This window comes from Colobus angolensis, unplaced genomic scaffold (assembly GCF_000951035.1).
Source record: "Colobus angolensis palliatus isolate OR3802 unplaced genomic scaffold, Cang.pa_1.0 Scaffold45, whole genome shotgun sequence".
NCBI classification, from domain to species: domain Eukaryota; kingdom Metazoa; phylum Chordata; class Mammalia; order Primates; family Cercopithecidae; genus Colobus; species Colobus angolensis.
Window position 1 is genome coordinate 3,985,298 of NW_012117932.1, and position 8,517 is coordinate 3,993,814.

An 8,517-nucleotide genomic window follows, 5' to 3' on the forward strand; every position below is an offset into this window, starting at 1 on the left:
AGCTAACATGTGGCCTGGTGGTTCTTGGAATGATCCACATTGTTGAGTTGTAAGCCCTCAGCCTGTACTAATGCGGTGGCTATATTTCTCTAAGAAGAAATCTCAGCTTACCTGGGGGCGGTGGGCTTAACAAAGGCTATGGTTTAGAGGAGGAACCAATAACCCCACTGACTGCTACCCTCAAACATGTCAGAAATGTCAGTCACTTTCCAGTGGTGAAAATTAACAGTGACCCGTTTCATTTTCTAAGACAGGTGGTGCTCCCTCTTTATCGTGTCTTGCCCTTGTCCCCTTGTGATGCTTTTATTCTTTCCTGGATAAATTCCCTCCGAAGAGAAAATAAGCAAAGTCAAATACAGAATGACAGCTAGTCTATCTAGGATTTTTAGTCTCTAGATTCTATGATTTAACATAAACTGTAGCTTTTAAAATTCAGGTGCCCCATATGGTCTGCTGATGAGAATTCAATTTGTGAATCTACTAAGTAAGTCATTCTCTCTTACTAAGTGTGTGAAAGTGTAAGTAGATTAGAAAAAGTTTAAATAGCAATGTCAGCTTTATTAATTCAGTACAAATGGTTTGTAGACATTCTGAGCACCTATGTCTTCACCATGAAAAATAGATATCTTTTTAGATTTTTTAAATTTCTCTTTTTTTTTGGCAACTCATACTATCCTTATTAGGCACCTATGTGCCTAATAGAACATTTGCAATGTTCTACACATTATAGGTGGTTCAAAAATAAATGAATCTCATCCTTTATAGAGCTCACTGCCTGGTTAAGGAGACAATCTAGCATCAGAATATCAAGGATGGAAGTTATTATGGAGATTTGCTAAGGCCAAAACATGTCTGTGAAACAGTTAATAACAGAACTACAGAAAATAAAAATAAGCAAAACAGACAACTGTCATAATAGTTTGAATATTTGAGAATGCCTATTTGAGAAGTTGAAGGAGATTAATAGAAGCAATACTAGGTGAGCTGCAACCTGAAGAACGCCCAGATCTTAAATGTATAAAACAGGAAAGCAAAGCACAGCCCAGTTACAACATGAGCAAAGGAACCCAGAAGAAAATGAACACAACAAGGTCTCAAGACAATGGGGACACAATCAAAAGCAGTGGGCAGAGCAGAGGGTGCTGGTTGGGGAAGAACAGGGAATAAAACTGGTAGGATGAGGGGGGAAAGATCTGAAAATCCAACCCACTATGACATAGATTTTTAAACACACATTAAACCCTATAGCCTAATTCTCCAGCTAACTTTTTTCAACCTTGCTAACCTTCCAGAAGTCCAAATTCAAATCATTAATGGTATAGTGAGTGGCGGGACCTGAAGTAGGGGCCTAAAAACAGGAAAAGCCTATATAATTCCAATGAGACAGTATGGATCACATCGCATCATCTAGACTATGCACTCCTGTGTATTTTAAGAATCCCTGGAATAATGATTTATATATCAAAAAGCACACATTTTAACCAGAGGTCTCCAGTTTTCTTTCCCAACACACACGCATGACATTTGGGGGGAAAAATGCATAAGACCATTTACTAAGATGCAAAATGTTCTCTCGCTCATGGCATGGGAAAAATTGCATCTCTTGATCCTTCTTCATGTTTCTAAGGTTTTTATTAACAAAGCATGGAAATAAATTCTTTGTAACCTCAACCTGAACTTTTATTATTGGGATCTCATTTTCATATATGATGTTCTCTTAGTTGCTGGAATCTAGGAGGTAATTTTAATTCTAGATTATTATAACTTGAACATGACCCTGGTAAATTATACATACACTGTAAATCTCATGGATGAAAATCTTCAGTAAAGTAGACATTTGGTTTGCGGCAGACCCATAGCCACAGAAGACTGTAGACATAATTACTGCTTTTCTGATGTTATTTGGTCTGGAATTTGATGACAAACTTAGGCCACATTCTGCTAGCACCTGAAAAGATACACTGATGGTTGGGCCTTGGCCAGGCCACTTATTGGTCTGATGACACATTGACAAATATAATCCCAAAGTGAGAGTTCATGGTAAAGCAAGAATTGTCATTTGTGGTGGTGCGTGGACCCATGTGTGCTTATGTGGCCTCACCCCCAGCCTCCTGCTATCAAAGACAAGGAGCCCATTGGCTCCCTGCTCTCCAAGCTGACTGCTGTTTGAGCACAAGAGCTGAGGGGAAGCTGAAGACCTGTATCCATTCATTCACTTGATTCTGTATTTCTTGCTTTTTTTTGGAAAGCCTCTTTGCCAATTTGGCAGTAACCCCACATGAATGGAAATGAAACCCCATCCAAGTTATCATTCTCATTAAACTTCAAAATTGGATTTGAATTTGTGTTCTTTCATAACAAATTCTACTGAGCCTCTTAAGATTTTTAGCTATTTTTTTAATAATACCATTTAATTAAATAAACAGTTATTATTTATTTCAGCTGCTACATATCAATCACTGAGCTAGAAAATGGGAAACCCAAAGATTATTAATTAATATACGGACTCTGCCTTCAAGGAACTTGCAGCCCACTGGAAGGGACAGACAAATAAATAAAATGTACTTTTTAGTGATTTGCATTGAGTCCAATGGGAACTCAGAGTCACCTCGCCCAACCAGTGGAGAAGACAGCAGAAGGCCTGAGGGAGGTAGGAAGAGAAGGTGATGCTTGAGTCAAGCTTTAGCATCAATAGTTGTGAGTAAATGAGGACAAAAGATATTCCCAAGGAAAAAGCATAAACTGAACAAAGGACTCAATAACCAGCATGATGTGTGCAAAGAAGCAAAAGCCATGTGCTCCCCTAATGCATGAAATATGAGGTAGGGTAGACAGAAGATGAAGTCTTGTTTGGTCCATGATGGGTTTTGCATTTAATCCCATCAGTGATGAGGAGTCATGGAAGGTGTTGTGAGGGTGTGTAATGTAATTAGTGTTACCAATGGACAATGAGTTACCTGGGTAGATGAGCTCAGTGATAGTTCTAGTTAGATCTTTTTTTTTTTTTTTTTTTTAAACAGTTTCGCTTTGTTGCCCAGGCTGGAGTGCACTGGCCCGATCCCGGCTCACTGCAACCTCCACCTCACAAGTTCAAGCAATTCTCATGTCTTAGCCTCCTAAGTAGCTAGGATTACAGGTACCCACTGCCATGCCCAGCTGATTTTTTGTATTTTAGTAGAGATGGGGTTTCACCATGTTGGCCAGGCTGGTCTCAAGCTCCTGAGCTCAGGCAATCCACCCGTCTTGGCCTCCCAAAGTGCTAGGATTACAGGCATGAGTTACCATGCCCAGACTCTAGTTAGACTTTGATAAGAAGAAAAGATTTGTGGATACAATCTCTGGCACATTAGTACCATGGTGTCCTTTCCAAAAGAGTTCATTTTCTTGCGTGTGTGTGTGTGTGCGTGTGTGTATGCATGTGTGTGTGTGCTGCGCAGCTAGATTAACCTATATTTCATAACCTCTGGAAAACCATCTTTAAAATTTATAATCTGAAAGTCAGCTGACTTAAAAAATAAAAACATAAAACGTTTTATGATTCAAACGTTTTATGATCCGAGGCAGGCAGATCACGAGGTCAGGAGATCGACAGCATCATGGCTAACACAGTGAAACCCTGTCTCTACTAAAAATACAAAAAATTAGCTGGGCGTGGTGGTGGGCGCCTGTAGTCCCAGCTACTTGGAAGGCTGAGGCAGGAGAATGGCATGAACCCAGGAGGCGGAGCTTGCAGTGAGCCAAGATCACACCACTGCACTCCAGCCTGGGCAACAAAGCGAGACTCCACCTCAAAAAAAAAAAGAATGTTCATGGTTGTGCAGCAAAGATTACAATGAAACCTAACAGCATAGTATAATTCTGAGAGTATATAATTCCAGATATACTGCACGAAGAAGGACACAAACCAGTATCTGTCAGGGAATGGTGAGTTATAAATTGCTACTGAAACAGAAACTGGCCCTGATGATATGGCATTCGTTAAATATCAGAATCTTCACAAGTATTAATAACATTCAGGGTCCACATAGTCTGGGTATCTAAATATAACAATCCCTGGGGGGTTCTTTTAGCTGAGTACCATGAGTAGGTCAGAACAGCTCATTGGGAATGATTCAACCCTCACTCATAGACCAAATTAAAAACATATATACAAACGAAAGTAATAAGCAATGAGTTTCTGAAATTGATGTTCAGGACTTCTGAATACAATGGCAAGCATATTAGCTAGTGTGACTAATAGCACAACCTCAGTTGGGGCTTGTCTGGGACCATCTTCCTTGGCAGCCCCAGATCTGCTGGCTCTCTCTGTGCTATGCTGCTTTAGCACTGATGCTACCACCATTCAGTATGATCAGCCTTGGTATACGGAATTATTCAAAGTTCCTCTTTACCTGTTGATTTATATGGAAACCGTGTTTCATTCTAATATGCTTCGCAAAATGCTTACAGTCTGCTTTACTCCTCAACTCTTGGGATAGCTTTTATCTGCCTGCTGGTCTAGATAGCTCTAACGTGAATGTCATGTGCAGAAATCTCTGCTCTGACAGCTGCATTCTCTCTGGGGTGTTAGGGCTGAGAGGAAGGTTTAATTTGTTCCCTTGCCAGGAATAGTCTCCATGGTATTGAGGCTTTAGCTACAAAAACAGACCTACAATGCATATGCCCCCTATCTTACGCAATCCTTCTCCAGGTGTAAAAATTCACAGACAATACTGCGTTCACTATACTCACTACACTCTGTTTTCCCAGTTTCTCCTCATTGTGACATACTTAATTTTGTTATAAAAATTATGATATTTTAAATGTATCACTAAGGAATTCAGCTTTTAGAAACCATTCTCCAGCTTTTCCAGGGAAAGAGATATGGCTCAACCCTGTAGTTTTTACATACTTAACCTTGGAACCCTGTGCAATATGGCTCAGTCTCTAAGCCCATCTTACCAGAAGCCAAGTCTACACAGGATAGGCTTAATTCTAAATATCAAGATTCTAAATACTGACCTTGGATATCTAGTTTTAGTATTTGATTTATGCTTTCTATGCTGTGTGGGAAGTTTCCCAGTTATCCAAAGCTGATTTTGGATTCTTATCTTTAAAATTCTGCATTGGTTAATAATTATCAGTATAGTTGTATCCGCCATTGCTCACTTTTGCTCTTAATTGAAGAATAGATTGAGTTGCTTAATAATTAAGCAAATTTTGTTCCACATATTCGCCTTTTTTGACCAGAAATTCAGAGGCCAGAATTCTATTGCTGCTCTGGTAAAATGCCCAGGCAGGCCCACTATCCTCACATGATCTGAGTAGAGAGAAGGAAAAAGGTACTTATCCTACAAAGCCCAAAGTCAAGAAGCTCTGTTCTCTCAACTCCATTGTCATTGAAAATCTTCAAACCTCCAACAAAATTTTGTGACATTTCTGGCACTTTATGAGTTGCAGAAATATCTATATAAGTGTTTCTAAACAACCACCTCTTCAGACTTGGAGACTTTCACAAGAATACTACCAGTCCTGACTTTAGTATCTGAATGGTGGAGCTCTATTACTGAAAAAGAACACTTCTTACGGGATCTGGCCTTGACTTGTTACAAGTTTTCTCTGTGACATCGCCAACTAATCTGCTCCTAGCTTCTATAAATGTGGGTGTTAATAAAATCTGACCCACCTTCTACATGGGGATGTTGTGATGCCAATCGATGCACATAGAAATATTTCAGACAACACATAACTCAGTGTTACAGCATCAGCATTACTACGATAGTAAACATAAGTTGCCGGCTTGGTGAGGGAATATGTTAAGCCAGTGTGATAAATGAGAGGCTAAAGACCCACACAGGAGTTACCTCTTCTCCTTCCCACTGCCTTGCTTTGACCCTCCCTCAAAGACAGAAACTATTAGAGCTAACTTTTAAAAAGAGAGACGCACAAATGCACCCTCTCTGGCTATCACAAAGAGTTCTCAGTTGGTCTGAAATAAAGCACAGATCTTCGTTATTATAAGAATCTTCCTTGTTATATTAGTCATTTCACCCCAGAGATGAAAGTGATTCTAGCAGCCATCTGTGTATCTCATTTAACCACCTCATTTTGTAGATGAAGAAATCAAGGCCTATGGAGGTAAAGCCACAGGCCCAAAACTATACAGCTACTGAGTAGCACAGCTGGAAGCAGAATCCAAGTGCCTGGATTCCTGGTCCTGTGCCTTCTCCACTATAATCATTGCCTGTATCGTCCACAGTTGCTGCATCATTTTTAAATAGGTAACAGAAAGGGCAATGAGGCCGGGCGCGGTGGCTCAAGCCTGTAATCCCAGCACTTTGGGAGGCCGAGACGGGCGGATCACGAGGTCAGGAGATCGAGACCATCCTGGCTAACATGGTGAAACCCCGTCTCTACTAAAAAATACAAAAAAAAAAAACTAGCCGGGCGCGGTAGCGGGCGCCTGTAGTCCCAGCTACTCGGGAGGCTGAGGCAGGAGAATGGTGCAAACCAGGGAGGCGGAGCTTGCAGTGAGCTGAGATCCAGCCACTGCACTCCGGTCTGGGGGACGGAGCGAGACTCCGCCTCAAAAAAAAAAAAAAAAGAAAGGGCAATGAACGCATTTATTCCTTTACTCAACAAATATTTATTGAGTGTTTACTATGGGCCAGGCATATTCAAGGCACCAGAGATACAACAGTTAATAAAACATACAAATTTTCTGCCTTCAAAGAGCTTACTTTTGAGGGGGGGTGGGGAGAGAGAGAGAGAGAGAGAGAGAGAGAGAAGCAATTGCTGAGGAAAAATAAATAAATTAAACAGGGAAGGAAAACATGGGGAAAGAAAATAAAATTCCTCAATAGGGCAGTCAGGGAAGGTGACTTTAAGTAAAGACCTGAAGGAAGTGAGAAAAGTAGCTGTGCAAATATAGAGGGGAGAAGCATTCCAGACAGGAAGTAACAAGAGCATAGGCCCTGAGGTAGCAGCTCCTGGGGGCGGTCAGGGAACAGCAAGGAGGCCAGTGTGGCAGGTGTGAGGGAATGAGGAGAGAGGCAATGAAGCCAGAGAAGTTGGACAGAAGACAAGTTTGCAGAGCCGCTTCACAGATCGATAAGGATTGCAACTGAGTCAGATGGGAAGCCTTAGAGCAGTAACATGACCAGACTTTCATATGAACAGGATCACTGTGACGAGGTGCTGAGAAACAGGACATGAATAGGCACAGGATGGACGAACTGCTGTAAAACGCCAGGGGAGAGACGGTGGTGGTTTCGACCAGGATGGTAGAACTGGGGTGATAACTGGTAGAGCAGACAGACTGTGCTGATGAGCCACATGCAAGGTATGAGAGAAAAAGAGGTATCAAGCATGACACCACAGGTTGCCTCGAACAACGAGGAGGACAGAGTTGCCATTAGCTGAGTCAGGAAGAATTACGGGGAGAGCGGATTTCGGAAGGGGGTACCAAATAGCAAAAGCTCCATTGTGGACATAAATTTGAGGAGTTCATTAGACATCTGTGTAGAGGTGTTGACTGGGTGGTCAAATATTTAAGTTTAGAGTCCAGAGGAAAAATGCTAACTGAAAGTATAAATTTAGGAGTAAAGCAAATAGAAGATAGTTAGTTAAAGCCATGAGAAGGTATAAGATCACCTGGGGAGGGTGAGGACAGATAGAGAAGAGGCTCAATTACTGAGCCCCAGGGTTCTCCAACATTTAAACGTGGAGAAGATGTGCTAAAATAAGAATATCAGGGAGCTAGAAAACCAGCAAAATAATTATGGCCCATTCTCTCTGAATGAGTCCCTATCTCCACACTGCATATCATTTTATGCCTAAATTCTTCTTCCCTTTTATTAACTTATTTTTGTAAATTGTATCACTCAGTTTTATTATTTATCGTATTTGTCAGTCTTTACTGCAAAGGACTTTTAACGTTTTTCAAAGCCCAAATCCCCTCCCACTTTCTGAAAGAAGAGATTTGCTGCCATCAAATACATTCAAAAGACAAGCCACAGGCTTTGATGGCATTTCAACATGGGGAGATACAAAGATGAACAAATAAGGTACTTGTTGTCCAAGACATTATTATAAAAGTATATAGTTTCCCCAGATGATTATTTGAAGGAGGAAATGGGCATTTGTATACATACATTTTTATTAAAGTGTGTGTATGTATATGCACACAACTAATATTTATTCAATGCTTGCTAGGTGCCAGCTATTCTGTTAAGTGTGTTGTGTATATGCATTGTCTCAATGTTCTCCCAATAATCCCAAAAGGTAAGTACTATCATTATCTACATTCTAGAGGTGAGGAAAATGAGGCTTTCAGATGCTAAATAACTTGCCATTCTTATCAGGTTTAAGAGGTACTGAATCTAGACAGTTTGCCTCCTGAGCTCCTACTTCTTTATTTTGTTTGTTTGTTTGTTTTTGAGGCGGAGTCTCGCTCTGTCGCCCGGACTGGAGTGCAGTGGCCGGATCTCAGCTCACTGTAAGCTCCGCCTTCCGGGTTCCCGCCATTCTCCTGCCTCA